Genomic DNA, 21369 nt, shown 5'->3' with positions numbered 1-21369 from the left:
TAGTCCCTCCACCCCCTCATCTAGATCATTAATAAATATGTTAAAAAGTACCGGACCGAGCACCGAGCCCTGAGGTACCCCGCTACTCACCTCCCTCCAGTCTGATGAAACACCATTGACAACAACTCTTTGAGTGCAGTTCTCTAACCAATTCCCTATCCACCTAACTATCTGAAAATCCAGATTGCAGTCCTTCAACTTATCCATCAGAACATCATGGGGAACCTTATCAAAAGCTTTACTAAAATTCAAGTAAACGACATCAACCAAATTTCCATGATCCAGCAAACCTGTTACTTGGTCAAAAAAGGAAACTAGGTTGGTCTGACAGGACATGTTGGTGACAAATCCATGCTGACTTCCTTGGATCACCAAATTGTTCTCCAGATGTTTGCAGGTCACTCCCTTGAATATCTGCTCCATATCACCTATGACCTGATCCTTTCAACTGGAGGCACAAGAGACTAAGTCCTTCTGTGTGCCAAGCATGCTGTACCAAAGAGCCACGGCCCTTCAGGACCATTTTCTGCTCCAAATCAGCCCTTGAGGCATTATTTGCTACTTTGGTGGGCTGTAGGGCAAGCATTAAGTGAATGTACAGTCTCCCAACAGGGCATATAAGGTTCTCTGTGGGCCATTTTGGGTCAGGAAAATGATGCAGAGGGAGGCAGAAGCCCATCCTCCCCTGAATCAGTTACCTGCAGTGTTTCTAAATTGAATTGCTTTGGATAACTTGCATCTTGTGCCCTGCAGGCAGTGCCTGTTGGGACCATAGAATCTTAGTTGGAAGGTACCTCCAGGGTCTTCTAACCCAGCCTCCTATGGCTTACACATAATGTGTAGATTGATCCTGCATCAACTGTGGAAGTATTTTAAGGTTTGAATTGAAGTGAAACCAAGATGGAACCACTAGATTTTCAGGGGAATAGGTTTGCAATTAATATTATCTACCATTCTATGTAGCATTTGGAAGTATGCCGCACCCTTTTTGAGTGGGGGTGTACAAAACAGCGTTCATGGCTGCAAAATGCTCTGTAATGGACTTCGGGAAAGTTTTGCTTGTTTGTATGAATGTCTTTGGGGAAATGGAAGAGAATTGCAAATTATATGCAGAAAAATCTGCAGCTGATATTTGAACAAACGTTCACATTTTTTGTCAGCATTGGTGAGATTTTTTCCCTGACCTTCTTTTCAATTAACTTACTAAAGGTTGCACAGAACACTGTTGGAATTGCAAAACAGCACCAATAGATTAACTAACATAATGTTCCCTAACCAATAACTCATTTTGGAATAATCAATAACCATATTCAAGCTAAATCCCAGCAGTATTTTTGTAGCACTGAATTTGCCATGCAGTAGTTCAGATTTTAATCCCTGCATTGCCACCTATTGGCTGAATTTAATAGAATATGTTAGATGTATTGGCTGACAGGCCATATTTTTTAACGTAATAACTTCCAGGTATTGCACTTTTAGACTGAACCTAACTAGTTACCGTGGCAGAGAAAGAAAGTCTTTGTGTAGCCTCCAAGAAGAAAAGGGAAAGGGCAATGCAAAGGATTCTGGATTTATGATCACATAAGCAGCCAAAGGAATGGAGGTTTACCCTTCTAATTACTTATCCAGTGCTAAAATTCTTTCTGGCTTTTTCTTCTCATCCACAAATACCCTGTACTAGTGGTATGGAAATTGTATGTTAAGAAGATAGGACAAAGACTTAAACCTGTGATAGTGGGGGCCTATAACAGCTAGCGGGGTTTACCAGTTCTTCCCCAGACTCACCCATAATCCACAAGATTTAGAAACAGAGAGCTGGAGTGTTCCTACAGTTCATCTAAAACAACTACATTTTAATAGAAAGATGCTGTATACAATGGAATGAAGGTACCCTAGAGTTTCTTCCATAATATCCCCATTTGTCATTTTTCATTCATGGACTCAGACTCAGCCTTCTTAGCAGCCTCCCTAGCCTTCTGCAAGAGAAATATAATAGTACTAGCTACTTACATGATTACTGTAATAGTTACTGTACCAGTAGCAGCATGCATTAGCAAATTCCTGAGTCAAAGATACATATGGAAATCACAGCTTCAGATTGTTACAGTGATATCTTGGGATAGGAATACACTGGGATTCTTAGGAATTGCATCTCCCCCCAAACAGAAAAGCCTTCGTACTTCAGGTATTACCATGTGCCAGGTTATGACTGTCTACAGACAGCTCCAACTGCAGACTTAACTCATGGTTAAGTCCTCTGGTTTTTGTTTTAGCAGATACATGCACCTGGGCGTGTTTGGATTCTAGGAGTGTGAATATGGTATCCCAATATGATGTATACCCTATGCCTCACATTCTACATTTGTTAGAGTGCCTCAGTGATACCTAACTACGCTGGATATGATCAAGGGCTACTGGCAGGTTCCTCTCAGGTCCCACTCCCAATATAAAGAGAAAATGTTCTTTACTACCCAGTTGGGCCTGTTATCAGTTTGTAATCCTGCCCTTTGGACTGTATGGGGCAGCTGCAACATTTCAGTGTTTGGTGGATCACATGTTGGGACCCTGTCAGGCATCTGTGGTTTCCACCTGTTCTTTGTACAAGCCTCCTCCAATCTGGTGCCCAAGTATAGGATGTAGGGCTGAGCTAATACGCGTCTTGTGTTTAAGTAGAGTCTAGCCCCCTTCATGACCTGAAATACTTTTTCCAAGTATCACTAATAATCTCCTCATATTTGGTTAAAGGAATTTCCTTGGAAGGGTGGTATACTAAATCAAGGAATATAGCAGCGCTTTAAAAATTAACAGATAAGAATTAATTTGGGGTGGAAAAATAGATGATGTTAAGATAATTTGGAACAGTTTTATAATTTATTTATAATGGACTTTCCAGAGTATAGTTAATTACAAAAATCTTTAATAGATGGAGAGCCTTATCTGAAAATTTGAATAGGTGTTGAATAAATTATAATAGAGGATACATTTTTCAGAATTGGAATCAATGATAAATATGTAAACTCTCAGCCACCTTAGAAGCACTACCACCCCCTTTCTTTTTTCTTCCTCCTCTTTACCTATTTTTTCTACCTGTCTTCCTGTTTTATAGATTTTCATTTGTGTTTTATTTTCTTCTCTAAATAGAACATCATCCTAACATGACAGTATACACATTAGTTTTAGAAATTAACAGAGTCTTGTTGCTACTTAAGAGAATTGACCTTGTTCTTTCTTCCTCTTTTTCTATAGGGTGGGTGGCAAGTAAAATACCAGGTCACTTTTGGCTAGGCAGGCTGGTGGAAGAAGCACTGTCCCTTCTCATTTCTAATTTTGTGGAATGGCTAGCTGTATACTATTAGATCTGCTCTTCTGTGATTATAGCAATAAGTTGTTGGCCCTCTCACCCCATAAGAAACAGTCAAGACTCCAAACTAAGTTAAGCCAAACTAGGTTAAGTAACAAAAAATGCAGTTATTCTCACAGTAGTATGAGTTTTTTGGAAAGTTGTCACCAAATAGTTACTAGTATCTGGCTCCAGTTCAGCAATGCAGTATCCCAAGCCTATGTTTTCTATGCAGGGAAAGATGTGTCATTTCCCTATTGATGTGACTGTGAATACAGTGTAGTGGGAATAGGGCTTTCACACAGCAAATTTCCCCGATATTTTTGATGGAAATAAAAAAGTTATACAGAAGGAATGTTATATGCATCAGGTAATTGATTTGCAGGAGGGCATTTTGAGCTCAAGGAAGACACGCACACATTTTCATTGGCTTGAAAAGGCCACAGCTTTATTTTTACTCCAAAGGAGTGTTGGCACAGCATGGGAGAGGGAGCCTGACTTGCAGTCCAAAGACCACAAGAACCTGGACCCCAGCAGCGCCCTGGAGCCCATCCAGATCGTCATTGGGAACACGTCTCCTTGCTGCTGGGATCCCACCCACAGGAAGAGCCAGCGGCGCCCTGGGGCCCACCCGGTTCCCCCGCTGGGAATGTGGGTCCCCTTGCCGCTGGATTCCCACCATAGGGAAGTGTCCACCTGGGGTGCCAAGAGGAAGCGCACACTTCCCATGGACCCACCCCAGGCCACCTGGCACTGTAAACCCTGGGGTGCCAAGGAGAGGTGCCCACCTCATTCTTGGTCCCACCCCAGGCTACCTGGCCCTGCGAGCCCCAAGCCTCCCCAGCCGGGTCGTCCCTGCTCGCAGACCTGCCACCTCTTAGGAGGTCCCCAACCTGGGGAGTCCGATGCGCAGACCGAACTCCCTCCAAAACAGGCTCCATCCCATGCTAAAACCGCCAGCTGTGACAAAATGCAATATAAACATTTAATCCAGTGGTCATCCAAACATAAACAGCCAACAAAACAGGGTGGGTGGGAGGGAAGCTGCTCAGGCAGCGAGCCTGGCAAGAGAGGCAGGGCTTCTCCACGCGGTGCCTTTTAAGGCGCACCGAGCCCACGCCCAGGCGCCAAATGGTGCGTGCGCAATGCTCTCGCACAGCGCCAGCCCTTCCTGCTACAGAACATCCCCCCAGCGTGCCTTTCCACCACCCGCTCCTCCGCTGTATCAATGGCGGCTGCAGCTAAGTCTTCACCGCTTTTTCTCTGGAATTACCAACTTTATTTATTTTCTTATATTAATATATCGCCCTCCATCATGGCTCAGGGTGGTTTACATAGAACATGGGGGAACATATGCATAACTACAGTATAATTCATAATAACATCAAGTGAAGCAACAGTAAGAACAGTGGTTACAGTAACATTACAGTAACTGGTGATAAAACACATTGACTGTGATCCCATGCTTGGTCAGAGTTCAGTTCATGGGGAGAGGTTCTGGGGGGCCCAGTAGATGCTGATGATTCTTTAATTTTTAATTTAAAAAACCCCAGATAATCTTTCACCCCTCTCCTTATGACATTCCACTTATATTTCTGCAATAAAAGGGACTCATACCCTGCTTTTCACTACCCAAAGGAGTCTCAAAGCAGGGCTGGTTCTGCACTTAGTTTGCTTTTACTGTTGTCTATCCTGCTGAATTGAGATTGATTTGAACTTGGGTCTTCTCCTCCCCCCCCCCGAATTGAAACAGAAAGTATTCTGCACTTGACTGGGGAAGCTCAGAGCGGGGAGGGGAGCCAAGCAGAGCAGGAATCTCTTTCTTTTCCTGAATAGGGTGGGGAGGTGGGGGAGAGGATTGGAGACAGCAGCCTCACAGTGAATGAGGAGGGGAAAATAAATCCAAGAGGCAAATTTCTGCTGAGAGAAGTGTGGGCTTCTGGAGCATAGTCATTTTAAAATAGGGCAAAAATAAGTCTTGGGGGGAAGCCTTACAACGGGGAACGAGGAAGTCTTTGAACTGATGCCCTGGCCAATCAGGGAAGACTGCTTTACTACATCAACATTGGAGGCATGGAGCAGGAAGCTAGTTCACAAAAAGCAGAAATCTACAGTTATACAGGTCGCTTTAAAAGCTAGGTCTTCAAATATCGCAACTTATATCCATTCCTGGATATCATGGGGAAAGGGCATTCTTTTCATGCATAGGCTTAAAGGGGTTTTCACCTTTTTGACTTGCAGGATGGCATTCAGTGTTGGAATAAGATACAATACCAACATTGGGATAAACAAGGCCACAGTTTTATTACCTCCCCATGGGAAGGTTGGTACAGCATGGGAAAGGGAGCCTGATCTAGCAGTCAGCAGACTGCTCCAACAACCCACAGAGTCCAGAGGCACCCTGGGGACCCGCACCATTCCCAGATAGAAGACCAGATCCCCTTGCCTACTGAAGGCCACCACTACTGGAAGTGACCTATGTGGGGGAGCCACCAGGTGCCAAACTAGTCCCTGGCATTCCAGCGGAGTAAACGGCACTCATATACATGCCACCTCATAGGGAGGCTCCAAACCCCTGGGAGTCCGATCACTCACCGGACTCCCTGCCAACAGGCTCCATCCCATGCAAACCCGCAGCTGTGACAATTATTGAACAAAACATCCACCTCAAAACCCCAAACAAAGTTGTATATAACAATGTAGGGTGGGTGGGAGGGAAGCAGCTCCTGTGGTGTCCCTGGTGAAGAGGGCGAGACCCATGCACATGGCGACTTCAATAGTCGCTACAGGTCCCACCCTGCCCTTGATGCTGTGTGCACTGCTTTCCATCAGAGCACTCACTAGAGGGCCTCTAGGTGGTCACTTCTTCCTCCCAGCAAGCTCTCCGCCACGTCAATGTTTGGCCAAGGTAAGTTTGGGCTGGGTTTTTATCAAACTAAAAACAAATGGCATTTTATGCCAGCAAAGCGTACCACTGGAAACTGGGGAGGAAAGATTTATTGCTGCTTTATTAACATATATTAAAATCAATTGAAAACATTCTATCCAGCCAGCTGATTGAAGAACAGGCTCCCTGTAGATATTTTGGTTTTGCATTAAGAAAGTTGTCACAAGTAATTTGGGTAAGAGCATGGAGCTATAGACTGCCAAATGTTGATTAATTAAGCCCATGTTTGGATTAGTTCTGCTTGATGGTTTCATTAGGGAAAAATGACTGAAAATATGGAATAAAACAACCAAGGGAAAATATGGTGAGGATCTGAATGTAAGTGGAAACCCAAAGACAAAAAGGAAAGAAAGATCAGATCACTTCTGGCATATAGGCTACATAGTAAGTGTTCTGTCCCTCTTTTTACTAGGTGAGAAATAGATGTAATGTAAGCTGATGCTTCTCTTTATTACACTGATTCCTTTCCCCAGCAGAGCTATTCCGATACTAAATCAGGGTAAGTGGTCTCAGAATTCCATTGCCCTCCTCTAGTGATTGGCCATCACTCACTAGTAGAACACATGTTTGCATGCAGATAGTCTGAAGTTCACTCTGGCTTGTTTTGCAACTTGTACACACAGCAACTTCCTTCAATAAAAGGGTCCCTCTTCTACCATCCAGAAGAAAGCAAAAGCCAGACAAAACTCCTGGAAACATATTCAGGTTCTTCTCCTTCCTGCAATATAAAGTGCCCTATATTTGTTTTCCCTAGTTGCTAGCATCAAGATTACAAAGGCAGAAGCTCACATTTATTCCTGCTTCAGTTCCCACACCACCACAGTCCAGCTGCCCTATATGAGAAAACCAGTATTGGGGGGGGGGGGAATAAGGGGATGTCATTTTCTTTCTCTCCTGAACCTTTTCTAATGCTTGTTTAAAAGCCTTTTAACTCTTCTTCTATTTGATTCTTAAATGGTTCGGTTTTAAATGGATTTGTTGTATCTTACACAGGGCCCATTCTGCACACACTTGATAATGCATTTGCAATGCATTTTAGAAGTAGACTATCCTGTTTGTGCAGGAAAATCCATCTGCAAAAGCACATTATCCAATGTGGGTGGAATGTGACCAGGTTTTGAACTACTTTGTGATTCCAATCAGCAAACAAATAAATGAACAATACTGTTCAGTGGCAACAGATCACACATTCTTCATTCCGATATCAGCAAATATAGGGAAATCAATATGTATGTCCATGAAGAAACAACCCTAAGGTCGAGTACCCCCAGGCTTGTACCTCATTTCCAGTTTTATGTAGTGTTGCTCATGATTTCCATGAGTTTACCTCTAGGCAGGATTGCACTGAAATGTGCCCTACAGTTGACTACAGCACACTTGGGGACTGCCCACCAAATGTGAATAAACTTACCTGCCAAGCATTTTATTAAATAAAAAGATCTATCTTTTTATATTTATACTATATCTAATTATGATTGTGTGCATGGAAGACCCTACTTGATCAACAAATGGACATGAATGTGTACATTGGACTCATCTATATATATTCAGTTCAGTAAAGCTGTGTCTCCTAAAAGGCCTGACATGGAAATAAATATTCCTCAGTCATCAGGAAGTCCAGCTCAACTAATGTCCACGCTGCCAAGAGCTGGTTGCTCTTTCTCTGTTCCCTTCCACCTAGAAGCATTTGTCTGTTTTTTTGTTGTTTGTTTTAGCTTGTTTTATTAATGCTTTTAAGCTCACCTTATTTAATAAGGAGAAAGCTGATATGACACAATGAAAGTAAATTTTTTAGAAAGAATGAGATGGGCCATATCTGAAAAATTCTGAATTCCATCTTTTGACAGAGGCAGTGGTGCACAACCTTGTGATAGATTCTATCCAAAAAGTAGGAATTAACCTACCAAGTTAAAAGTAAAAGCAATATGACCTCATATAAGACCTTGCAATAATGAAACCTATCAGTCTTGATCATCCAGTGTCCCCCTGTAACCTACTTCTCACAACTAGGCATCTGTGATTTAAGGAATCAGATCTGCTGCTTCAGTTATTCTGATTCACAAAGACCGAAAGTGGAAGGAGGATAGCCTGAAGTTGATTGGTTGATCCACAGGTGAAAAAGAATGTAAGTGGGTTTGGGGCAGTCTAAAATTAAATAATAATATTATTTATTTATTTATTTATGTATTTATTTATTTATATTTATTTATTTATTTATATTTCAATTTATAGACTGCCGTTCTCCAAAAGGACTCACAGCGGTTCACATCATAACAATAAAAACATAACCCCATAAAACATAGCCCCATAAGAACTTCCCAAGTTATCAAACAACAAGGCAGCAATAGGCATATTAAATAATGACTTCAGAGGTCAGACCAAAGTACCTCTAGTCTAGCTTCCTCTCTACAGCTGTGACTAGCCAAATGGTCTCCCTTCTTAAAAGGTAACCAAATGACAGAGACAGGAAGGAACAGATGTTCCCTATTTTGTTTCTCTTTATATTCTTTCACTATTTTGTTGGTAGTTTTCATCCTCCATTTTTTACTTTTGCATCTGAAGAGTTATTTGTATTCATTTTGCATGTTGTAAGCAATCTATGCAATATTTTATATACAGTGTATGCCATTTATAGATATACTAGAATCAAAGCCCATTATAGCTGATACAATGGATGCTAGAATGGGGGGGAGGGAGAAAAATCGCAGAGAGAGAGGGAGGTAGAAAGGAAGAGAGTGATGAGGATAAAAGGTAAAGGTAAAGTCAGTTTGGTGTACTGGTTAGGAGTGCGGACTTCTAATCTGGCATGCCAGGTTTGATTCTGCACTCCCCCACATGCAGCCAGCTGGGTGACCTTGGGCTAGCCACGGCACTGATAAAACTGTTCTGACCGGGCAGTGATATCAGCGCTCTCTCAGCCTCGCCCACCCCACAGGGTGTCTGTTGTGGGGAGAGGAATGGGAAGGCAACTGTAAGCCGCTTTGAGCCTCCTTCGGGTAGGGAAAAGCGGCATATAAGAACCAACTCTTCTTCTTCTTCTTCTTCTTCTTCTTCTTCTTCTTCTTCTTCTTCTTCTTCTTCTTCTTCTTCTTCTTCTTCTTCTTCTTCTTCTTCTTCTTCTAAAGGTATCCCCTGTGCAAGCAGCAAGTCATGTCTGACCCTTGGGGTGACGCCCTCTAGCGTTTTCATGGCAGACTCAATACGGGGTGGTTTGCCAGTGCCTTCCCCAGTCATTACCGTTTACCCCACAGCAAGTTGGGTACTCATTTTACCAACCTCGGAAGGATGGAAGGCTGAGTCAACCTTGAGCCGGCTGCTGGGATTGAACTCCCAGCCTCATGGGCAGACAGCTTCAGACAGCATTTCTGCTGCCTTACCACTCTGCACCCCAAGAGGCTCAAGTGATGAGGATAGAGAGCTACAAAGAGAGAGAGAAAGAGGATAGGGGAAAAGAAAGAAAGAGAGAAAGGAAAGGAAAGGAAAGAGAGAGAGGAAAGAGTGGTAGCCAGAAAGGGAAGAAACTAAGGAATAGAGAGAGATAGAAAGGACAGAGGAATATAGAGAGGAAGAGAGTGAGAAGAAGAGAGAAAGAATTATAGAGAAAGAGGGAAACTGAGAGAGATAGAAATTAAGCAAGGGAGAGATAGAAAGAGGTAGAAAAATACAAAGAGAGACAGAGAGTGAAAAGTAGAAGAGTGATATAAAGAAAGAGAGAGAGGGATAGAAAATGAGGAAGATAGAGACAGAGAGACAGAAATATAGGAGAGATGTAGGAAGAGGTAGAAAGGAAAGAAGGAGAGAGGACTTTTCTGTGGGCTGGGAAGCCCCCCCCCCTGCCTCCGTGCCTCCTGTTGGGCTGGGAAGCCCTCACAATGCATCTGTGAGGCAGCCTGAGGGCTTCCAGGCCCAAGGGGGAAGGGTAGCCATCCCTCCCCATCAGACTCACCGCTGGGCTAGGGTGGCCAGGAGCACAATGGCAGCAAGTTCACCATAGTACTCCTGGCTGGGGCTGTTGGGGGCGGGGACTATCTGGACTTCAGGCCAATCGGGACATATGCAGGACATCCCGATTGGGCCAAAGTCTGGTATTAATACCTGGGAAGCAGGATGAAGGGGGCTACTTGTTTTGGGGCCACTGGGTATGGTCAAGGTAAGTGGAACCAAGAAGTTCTGTCAGGAATTTTATGTGATTTATTTTTGTTATTCCTGATTTTGTTATATCAATAATCAATACCGCCTTTAAGTTTTCTATATGTTTCTAGCCTTGAAAATATGACTAGAATGAGTTAAAGTTTTAAGAATGTTCCCTTCCTTTACAAAATATTTCTCCTTACTTTTTTTCCTGTGTTCATTCTCTTTATTTTTCTTCCGTTTCCCTTCTATTTTTAAATTAATATTAATTTATTCATCTAAGTAATAATGTGAATATCTGATATATATATGTACCAATGTTGAAATTTTGATGCACAAAACATGTTTAAAAAATCTTTAAAAATAACAGGGATTTAAATCAGTTTCATTATTTCGAGGGTTTTAGGAGATAAATCACAAGAAATTCCTCACTCTTGTACCATATTTTACTTGAATCTATGTTATGGAAGATTTTGCCTGGACATTTTCAAGATTGTATTATTAATAATAATTAGTGGTCGGGACTCACCGCAGCCACCTTTGATGATGAGGGGGTGGCCAAGAAGGACAAAGTTGAGTGGGAACCGCTGGAATGCATGCAGCCCTATGGCATGTGTGGGAGGTGGAGCGTGGCTGCCTATAACGGCACTGCGTGCTTTGGCCTCACCCTTTCTGCTCCTCCTCAGCCTTAACAGCTTCCCTCCCACCCACCCATTGCTTTGAGTTTCATTTATAATACTGTATAAGACTAGTTATGTTCTATTTGTCGAAGCTGCAGTTTAGGCATGGTTGGAGCCTGTTGGCAGGGAGTCCAGTTTGCATACTGGACTCCCTGAGGGTTGGGGGTCTCCTTAGCAAGACTGGCAGAGATATGAGCATGGCCTACCTGGCTGAGAGACCAGGGGCTCATAGCCAAGGGACCTAGGGGTACCAAAGTGAGGTGGACACCTGGTGGGCCCCGCTATAGTCGCTTCCTGGTGAGGGATTCTGGATGCGTAGGGCCTACTCTCCCAGTTGGGATGAAGCAGGCCTCAGGGCATCCAGGGACCATCGGGTTAAGCAGCTGGATGGCTGAGGGGTCAGGCTCCCTTTCGTGCTGAGGGAGGCATAATAATAAATGGCTGCAGCCATATTAATGCCAAAGTGAGTTATGTCTTCATTGGCAGAAATGCCACTCTGCTAATCAATTTTCTGTGATCCTGGGCTATCTCTTTTTCAGTATTTTAGAAAAAAAACTAAAAGTATGGATCTTATAAGAAATATTTTGTAAGGTGCAGTTTATTTTTTGTTTTCAGAAAAATCACACCTTATAAACAAATTTGGAGTGAAAACTAATTTGCTGAAGACCACTTTGTAAAAGAAATCTCTGTTCTTCATATATAATATTTGGAAATAGGATTAAGTCAGAAGATAACAGAAATTCTGTATTGTATTTCATAGAATCATAGAATCATAGAATCATAGAGCTGGAAGGGGCCATACAGGCCATCTAGTCCAACCCCCTGCTCAACGCAGGATTAGCCCTAAGCATCCTAAAGCATCCAAGAAAAGTGTGTATCCAACCTTTGCTTGAAGACTTCCAGTGAGGGGGAGCTCACCACCTCCTTAGGCAGCCTATTCCACTGCTGAACTACTCTGACTGTGAAAAACTTTTTCCTGATATCTAGCCTATATCGTTGTACTTGAAGTTTAAACCCATTACTGCGTGTCCTCTCCTCTGCACCCTTTTTTGAAGATCGGAATAACGTTTGCTCTTTTCCAGTCCTCCGGGACATCTCCAGTCCTTAAAGAGGTTCCGAAGATGATGGACAAGGGCTGTGCAAGTTCTCTGGAAAGTTCTTTGAGTACTCTCGGGTGCATTTCATCTGGACCAGGGGATTTGAACTCATCCAGTGCAGCTAAATGCCTCTCGACAACCTCTCTATCCATGTTAACCTGCCACCCAGATGTAAAATAGGCACTAAGCCTTTCTGCTTTCTCTGCATCTTTCGTTAGAGTTTGTCCATCTGCACCCAACAGTGGGCCTATTGCCTCCTTGACTTTACGTTTGCTCCTCACATAACTGAAAAATCTTTTCTTGTTACAATGGGCTTCCCTTGCCAATCTTAGCTCACTCTCAGCTTTGGCCTTTCGAATGGAATCATAGAATCATAGAATCATAGAGTTGGAAGGGGCCATACAGGCCATCTAGTCCAACCCCCTGCTCAACGCAAGATCAGCCCAAAGCATCCTAAAGCAATAATTCATTAAGATTAAAAATTTAACTTTGGAATGATGCTATTATATGGCTGTTTAATATTTTACTTTGTGTGTTTTCAAACTGGAATATTTTTATTATTACTTCTGGGCCCCAATTCATGAAAACATCTTATTCAGCCAAATCTTTAGGGATGAACAATCTTCCCTTTTTTTGTTGTTGTTTCTTATGTATGCTTAATAAATGTAGTTATTTTTTATTATTGGTTTCTTTGTTCACTTATATCCTTTGGGAACAGGAACAGATCAGGGATGCACTATGTTAATTAGGGTTGGGTGCTTCGGCGTCCAGAGCTCTGCACTTGTGAGTGTGTACCTGCTACTGCCCGCACCTCCCCTCCATGTGCTGCGGCACTAGCTGCTTCAGGTACGAACAGCTGCTTTGGATGCCGAAGCGCCCAACCCGAATGTTGATAGACATGGGGAGGAGAGGATATATCCTTATCCATGGTTCCTCTATATATCTGTAAAACAACTTGGGGGGGGGGGGTGGAATGTGTCTGGCTATCTAAGTTGGAATAGGGCCACCAGGTGTCTACCTCACTTTGGTACCCCTAGGTTCCTTGGCTATGAGTCCCTGGTCTCTCAGCCAGCAAACCTGGCTGCACTCTGATTGGCCCTGGCCCTGAAGCTCCTGCCATCTGTCCCTGGACTCTAGCCTCTTTGCTCTCAGATGTGCCTCAGTGCCTGGAGCCAGCAGCGGGTAAGGGGAGAGGGCCCTGGGCAGAAGAGTCATGGGCCTGCTAACGAGGGCCTCTTGGCCTCCTAAACAGGGCCTGCTAGACTGGGCCTGCTAACGAGGGCCTCTTGGCCTGCTAGGCTGGGCCTGCTAATGAGAGCCTCCCACCCTGCTGACTGCCTCTGTTCCCGCCCGCCCCATTTGATCCAGCTGCCACCTTAAGCTGCCTGGCTGGGAGCCAAGTGTGGGGGAGGGAGAGGACATCAAAGACAAAGGATCCCATTTTTTTGCAACCCCCCCAATAACCCAATAACTCGTAACCTATTTAGAGTAAAATGGCCACAGATTTATTGGCTACAGTAAGCCTTGACACAGCATGGGACAATTAGATCCTGGGCACTGACTGATCAGCCCATTAGTCAACGTACATGGCCCACCCCAAGGAGAAGAACCGTAGAATGATAGGTGTCAGAATCTATTAGAATGATCACCACTAAGTAGTCTTCCCCACCATCTGAGTGTGAGAGCCACCTGTTAGGAACCCCCCCATGGGCATGCCCCATGAAAACTCTTACCCCAAGATCCCATAAGGGGATCCCCACACCAAGGAAAAACAGGTATGCACACCAGTTTTCCAAAAACAGATCTGATCTCCACAAGAGACAGACATTCCTAGGCCTAGCTCCCATCAATGCTACTTCAGCTACAGCCAGGTTTGCAGACCATGCCAAACCCCATGTAGCCCTATGTCTATCTCTCAGGTGGACAATTGCAGGTTGCCTGGCCAAAACAGGGCCTCCAAGCAGTATGAAATGCCCAATCCTGTGACCCACCCAGTGGCAGCCAAAATCTGTGTCTCCTGCCACATCAGAGAGAATTTGTATTACCATTTACTCAAAAGTATTAAAATCAATAGATTTTTTTATTGAACCATTCTTAGTACTCAAGTACTAAATTGTGCCATAATGTTTTTCCTTGCATGAGAAATAGAATCATAGAATCATAGAGTTGGAAGGGGCCATACAGGCCATCTAGTCCAACACCCTGCTCAACACATGATTAGCCCTAAGCACCCTAAAGCATCCAAGAAAAGTGTGTATCCAACCTTTGCTTGAAGACTGCCAGTGAGGGGGAGCTCACCACCTCCTTAGGCAGCCTATTCCACTGCTGAACTACTCTGACTGTGAAACTTTTTTTTAGTTTAAACCCATTACTGCGTGTCCTCTCCTTTGCAGCCAACAGAAACAGCATCCTGCCGTCCTCCAAGTGACAACCTTTCAAATACTTAAACAGGGCTATCATGTCCCCTCTCAACCTCCTTTTCTCCAGGCTGAACATTCCCAAGTCCCTCAACCTATCTTCATAGGGATTGGTCCCTTGGCCCCAGATCATCCTCGTCGCTCTCCTCTGTACCCTTTCAATTTTATCTACGTCCTTCTTGAAGTGAGGCCTCCAGAACTGCACACAGTACTCCAAGTGTCGTCTGACCAGTGCCGTTTACAATGGGACTATGACATCTTGTGATTTTGATGTGATGCCTCTGTTGATACAGCCCAAAATGGCATTTGCCTTTTTTACCGCAGCATCACACTGCCTGCTCATGTTTAGTTTACAATCCACAAGTACCCCAAGGTCTCGTTCACACACAGTGTTACCTAGAAGCCTATCCCCCATCCAGTAGGCAGGATTTTCATTTTTCTGACCCAGATGCAGAACTTTACACTTATCTTTATTAAATTGCATTTTGTTCTCATTTGCCCATTTTTCCATTGTGTTCAGATCTCGTTGAACTCTGTCTCTATCTTCCAGAGTATTTGCCAGTCCTCCCAATTTGGTGTCATCTGCAAACTTGATGAGTAGTCCCTCCACCCCCTCATCTAGATCATTAATAAATATGTTAAAAAGTACCGGGCCAAGCACCGAGCCCTGAGGTACCCCGCTACTCACCAGTCTGCTGAAACACCATTGACAACAACTCTTTGAGTGCGGTTCTCTAACCAATTCCCTATCCACCTGACTATCTGAAAATCCAGATTGCAGTCCTTCAATTTATCCATCAGAACATCATGGGGAACCTTGTCAAAAGCTTTACTAAAATCCAAGTAAATGACATCAACCGAATTTCCCCGATCCAGCAAACCTGTTACTTGGTCAAAAAAGGAAACCAGGTTGGTCTGGCAGTACCTGTTGGAGACCAATCCATGCTGACTTCCTTGGATCACCAAATTGTCCTCCAGATGTTTGCAGATCGCTCCCTTTAATATCTGCTCCATTATCTTCCCCACAACAGAGGTCAGACTCACTGGTCTGTAGTTTCCCGGATCATCCTTCCTCCCTTTTTTGAAGATCGGAATAACATTTGCTCTCTTCCAGTCCTCCGGGACATCTCCAGTCCTTAAAGAGGTTCCGAAGATGATGGACAAGGGCTGTACAAGTCCTCTGGAAAGTTCTTTTAGTACTCTCAGGTGCATTTCATCCGGACCAGGGGATTTGAACTCATCCAGTGCAGCTAAATGCCTCTCGGCAACCTCTCTATCCATGTTAACCTGCCACCCAGACACTGTCCTTTGGCTATGGCCATCTCTAGATGTGCCTAAACACTTTGACCTGTGGGAAAAAAACAGATGTAAAATAGGCACTAAGCCTTTCTGCTTTCTCTGCATCTTCCGTTAGAGTTTGTCCATCCGCACCCAACAGTGGGCCTATTGCCTCCTTTACTTTACGTTTGCTCCTCACATAACTGAAAAATCTTTTCTTGTTACAATGGACTTCCCTGGCCAATCTTAGCTCACTCTCAGCTTTGGCCTTTCTGATGATTGATCTACAGTGCCTAGTAACCTGTAGGTACTCTTCTTTAGAGCTCTGTCCTTCCCTCCATTTCCTGAACATTTTCCTTTTTTTTCTTAGTTCCTTTTGAAGTTATCTGTTCATCCAAATAGGCTTCTTAGAGCTCCTGCAGTGTTTTCGTCTTTCTGGGATAGTCATGGATTGAGCATGCAATAGCTCTTGTTTGAGTAGCGCCCACCCTTCACATGCTCCCTTCCCTTCCAGCATTCTCGTCCATGGTATGACACTCATCACGTCTCTGAGTTTATTAAAGTTTGCCCTACGAAAATCCAACATCCGCGTCTGGCTACAAGCTTCCTTGGATCCCCATCTCAAAAGGAATTCTATGAGGACATGGTCACTTCCCCCTAGGGTCCCCACCTCCTTCACCTCATCCACTAACTCTTGCCTGTTGGTCAGTATTAAGTCCAGTATGGCTGAACCTCTTGTGGGTTCATCTACCATTTGATAAATGAAATTGTCAGCCAGGCAGGTCAGAAACCTGCATGACTGAGGACGCTTTGCATCTGGGAAACTGAAGTCACCCATGATGACAAGGTCCTGCCACTTGGATATTTTCTCAAGGCTGCTCACAAAGTGCAGCATCCACATCCTCTCATTGGTCAGGCGGTCGGTAGCAGACACCAACCACCACACTGTTTGTTTTCCCCTCGCTTATTTTCACCCAGATGCTTTCCACTGTAGATATGCTCTCCTTCACTAGAATTTCCTGACAGGTAAGCCCTTTTCGCACATACAGTGCCACGCCTCCACCTCTTCGATCTATTCTGTTTTTTTCTGAACAGTTCATATCCATCCACCATTACATTCCAGTCATGAGAATCATTCCACCAAGTTTCTGTGATGCCTACTAGATCATACCTTTCCATCAGCATGAGAAGTTCCAGCTCTTCCGTTTATTGCCCATGCTTCAGGCGTTAGTATAAAATATTTGTGGAAGTTAACCTGAGAAAATTCAGAAGACCTACATGCATTCGGTGCACAGATTTTCAGTTTAAAAATCCCAACATGATACATTCCGCATGCATTTTCCCATGGGCATACCACCACAAAAGATAAATGTTGCATTAAATTAGCCTGAGAATTACAACAAAAGATTTTCCTCCTCCCAAATGTTTTCCAATGAGTTTTTTTTAAACAAGGTATAAGTTTGAAGATATGCATGGAGGAAGAGGAAAATACCAACAAGAAAAATAAGCAACATACAATTCTCCCTAATGAGGTCCAGTTGTGACATGTCTAATGTCTTTTTTTTATACAAAGTAAGCCAGAGGCAGTGAGAGCTCTGTAGCAGTTCATGAAAGATCTCTTTCACAATGGACTCTAATAGAACTTTCAACTTCCTATAGACATTATAATGAAATTACTGCATAACATGCCACATAGTTCTCATAGAATGCATCTCTTATTAGGAAAGCGTGAGAATATTGAACCTGCATTCAGTTAGTTTAAAATGTGTGCAAACCCAGCTTATCATTAGACTTGTGCCTTCTGTGTCTTCCATACTTTTTTGGGGCCAAAGCAAGATGAAAGAATGTTAAATACAAAAGTAGCCATGTATTTAACAAAAGCTAGCCTTCCTCCCCACACACATTAAGCAGAATTCTAAGGGTCAAAATAGACAAAATGGGCACCACTGAGTTTACCCTGGGGGTTGCTGTGGGTCTCACCAAGGTTGAGGACCCCTCAAACAAGGAAGGGGCCAGCATAGCCAGACCAGTGCAGTATTTCAAATACTAGCAATATAAATGCTGTGCTTACACTCCAGCTGCCCCACTCCACTCAGCACCTGGAAGTTAAAAGCACTCTCCTCTGCATATTTAAAGATAACCCCTTAAACGGGAGCATAAGGATTGCTGCTTTAGTCTTGGCCTGACTTGCACCTGGGGTATTTCCTTTATGCCTCAGTGGAAGAAATTACGTTTCTGGCAGCATTTCAAATGCTTTTGGCAGATTTGGCTCCAAAGGTGATTCTGTGGGTGAGTGATTGCATTACACCCAGTCAGCAACAGGCTTAAGGCTCTTACACACAAATACACACACACACAAACACACACCTCCTGTAAGGAATGTGTTTGGATGATATGCACTTAACTATGATTTCTGTGTTATCAGGAACACTTAACTTCTCCAGCAAGATGCCTGGAGTCAATACAATTGATTGCAAGCTACAGCAATCACATACTAGGCTAATTCAGGCACTCTCTTTCTCCCCCCCCCCCCCCATTTCTTTGAAAAACCTGCACTGGACCTCTTGATTATTTTGCCTCAGTGTTACTGTGAGCCTATTGATGTCATACCATCCCTATTTCACAGCTTTTATCAGAGACTAAGGTTCATCCTCCTTTGGCCAATTAGCTCTAGTTTGGAAATCGATCCTCTCTTCTGAAAAGACTGAAGGAAAGAAAATAATGAACTGGGAGGGCAGTCTGCAAACAAGAAGTCTTATCATCCGTAGTTTAATCTCCTCTAACAATTCTAAGATAAATCTTTGTTTTCCTGTTATGTGGCTCAAGTCTGGAAGCTGATGAACTCCTTGCCTAAGAAGGCACTCAGGGGCTTGCTAATGATCCTATCGAATGGCTGAAGTACTGGAGCATATGAGTTGATTTGCTGGGCTTTTTTCTATTTCCTCCTCCTCCTCTTGCCCTTCTATTTAGACACCTGGGTAATATCCCGTGTAGTTTGAGAAGCCAGGCAATTGGGCAGGTATCTGGTTGCTTGAAGTCTCCAGGCAACAAATATCACAAATGGCTCAAGAGGAACATTGTAAAACTACACTGCTCAATAAGCATATGGCAAAGGTTCCTTACATGACTGATTAACTTAATGTATTGGATGCTGAATGTTACAAAATAAAAGAATTCCCAGTGGAACCGGTAACAGAGCTCTGCTGTAATTCAGTTGTATGTAATGTAGAAATGGCCATTACAGTGATTTAGTGACTACCCAGAAGACCTTGGCAGGTGGTGGGTTCATTTAAGGGAGAAAGGCGCTCACAGGAGATACAACTGAGCAGCACATGTTTGCATTATTCTAGCAGAGTCTTGATGTTATTTTGCTATTGAAGCTGAACAGCATCAGAGAGTCACAGTTTAGTCCTTCTTTACTAAGAAACAAATATTTTATGAAGATCTTCAAGATTTGCATTACTGACTAGTTTTTCAAATGATTGCATGCCCACTGTATATAATATGTTCTATGTTCTGCTCCCAGATTCTGGGCATGCATATGGATTTTTTAAGAACACAGATCAGTATATTATAAAACTACAGTTTCCTGACATGCAAAATGAATTTCCTCCTCATTGGCTATGAAGGGAGTGCCACACAGCTCCCTTCCCTATCCCAAACCACCCTTTCCTCTTGGGGGACTGATCTTTGCAGTCTGGAGAGAGGCTGGCATCTCTGATCCTCTCTGGGGCACGGTGCCACAGAGACTTGCTCACCCAAGCAGCCTTTTCCTACAGGGGAACTCATTTCTGCAGTCTGGAAAGGAGTTTCATTTTGGGGGTTCTCTAGATCTCACCTGGAGGCCCGCATGCCTGAATAGTGGCAGGGAAGCCAGCCTCAAGCTGGGACCTGGAGACCCCTCTTCTAGTTTCTTGAGGCCTGAAGAATGTTTCAGGGGTTTCTCAGTGATAAAAAGTTGAGAAAAGCTGACATACAGACAATAATTGAGAAACCCACTATAAGTTCTTTGCTAATCAATGTTTTCATGTTTGTTTGTAACATACATTTTTTTACTTTAATGCTGAACTGAAATGAAGAATATACCAACGGAAAATTTTAAGTTCTTGAAGCAATTTTTGCTATCAATTAAATATTGAGGGAAGAAACTTACAAGTTTATTAATTATTTGATGTTTATTGATGTGGGACACATCTTCTGGGTCATCTCATCAAAGGGAAATGAATATGGACATTATGGCCATAGTCCCACCCATGGAGCACACCAGAAGATGTAGAGGGGCCTAGACAGCAGCTTCCTACACAGCGGGGCTGAGGCAATTGCTGTCCCACATCCAAGACCTTGGCTATATAAAACCTCCTTCAACAAAGGGGCCGGCTCATCCCAATAGAATTCATTTATGAGGCCATGAGGACCAGGATTTAATTATTTTTAAATAATTTAATTGTGTTTTGAATTTCCTCTGGCCGAAGGAAGCTCTATCTACCTTCTTCAATTTGTTCAAAATAATCTATAACAGATTCCATAAATGTATCTGATTAGTTGTTGTTGTTATGTGCGAAGTCGTGTCCGACCCATCACGACCCCATGGACAATGATCCTCCAGGCCTTCCTGTCCTCTACCATTCCCCGGAGTCCATTTAAGTTTGCACCTACTGCTTCAGTGACTCCATCCAGCCACCTCATTCTCTGTCGTCCCCTTCTTCTTTTGCCCTCGATCGCTCCCAGCATTAGGCTCTTCTCCAGGGAGTCCTTCCTTCTCATGAGGTGGCCGAAATATTTGAGTTTCATCTTCAGGATCTGGCCTTCTAAAGAGCAGTCAGGGCTGATCTCCTCTAGGACTGACCGGTTTGTTCGCCTTGCAGTCCAAGGGACTCGCAAGAGTCTTCTCCAGCACCAGAGTTCAAAAGCCTCAATTCTTTGACGCTCGGCCTTCCTTATGGTCCAACTTTCACAGCCATACATTGCAACTGGGAAGACCATAGCCTTGACTAAACGCACTTTTGTTGGCAGGGTGATGTCTCTGCTTTTTAGGATGCTGTCTAGATTTGCCATAGCTTTCCTCCCCAGGAGCAAGCGTCTTATAATTTCTTTGCTGCAGTCCCCATCTGCAGTGATCTTGGAGCCCAGGAAAATAAAATCTGTCACTATCTCCATTTCTTCCCCTTCTATTTGCCAGGAATTGAGAGGGCCGGATGCCATGATCTTTGTTTTCTTGATGTTGAGTTTCAAGCCAACTTTTGCACTCTCCTCCTTCACCCGCATCAACAGGCTCTTTAGTTCCTCTTCACTTTCTGCCATTGGTATCATCTGCATATCTGAGGTTGTTGATATTTCTCCCTGCAATCTTGATCCCAATTTGTGACTCCTCTAATCCCGCATTTCTCATGATGTGCTCTGCATACAAGTTAAATAGGCAAGGCGACAGTATACAGCCTTGCCGAACTCCTTTCTCAATTTTGAACCAGTCAGTGATTCC

This window comes from Paroedura picta, chromosome 1 (assembly GCF_049243985.1).
Source record: "Paroedura picta isolate Pp20150507F chromosome 1, Ppicta_v3.0, whole genome shotgun sequence".
Taxonomy (NCBI): domain Eukaryota; kingdom Metazoa; phylum Chordata; class Lepidosauria; order Squamata; family Gekkonidae; genus Paroedura; species Paroedura picta.
Note: the sequence above shows the minus strand (reverse complement) of the source record.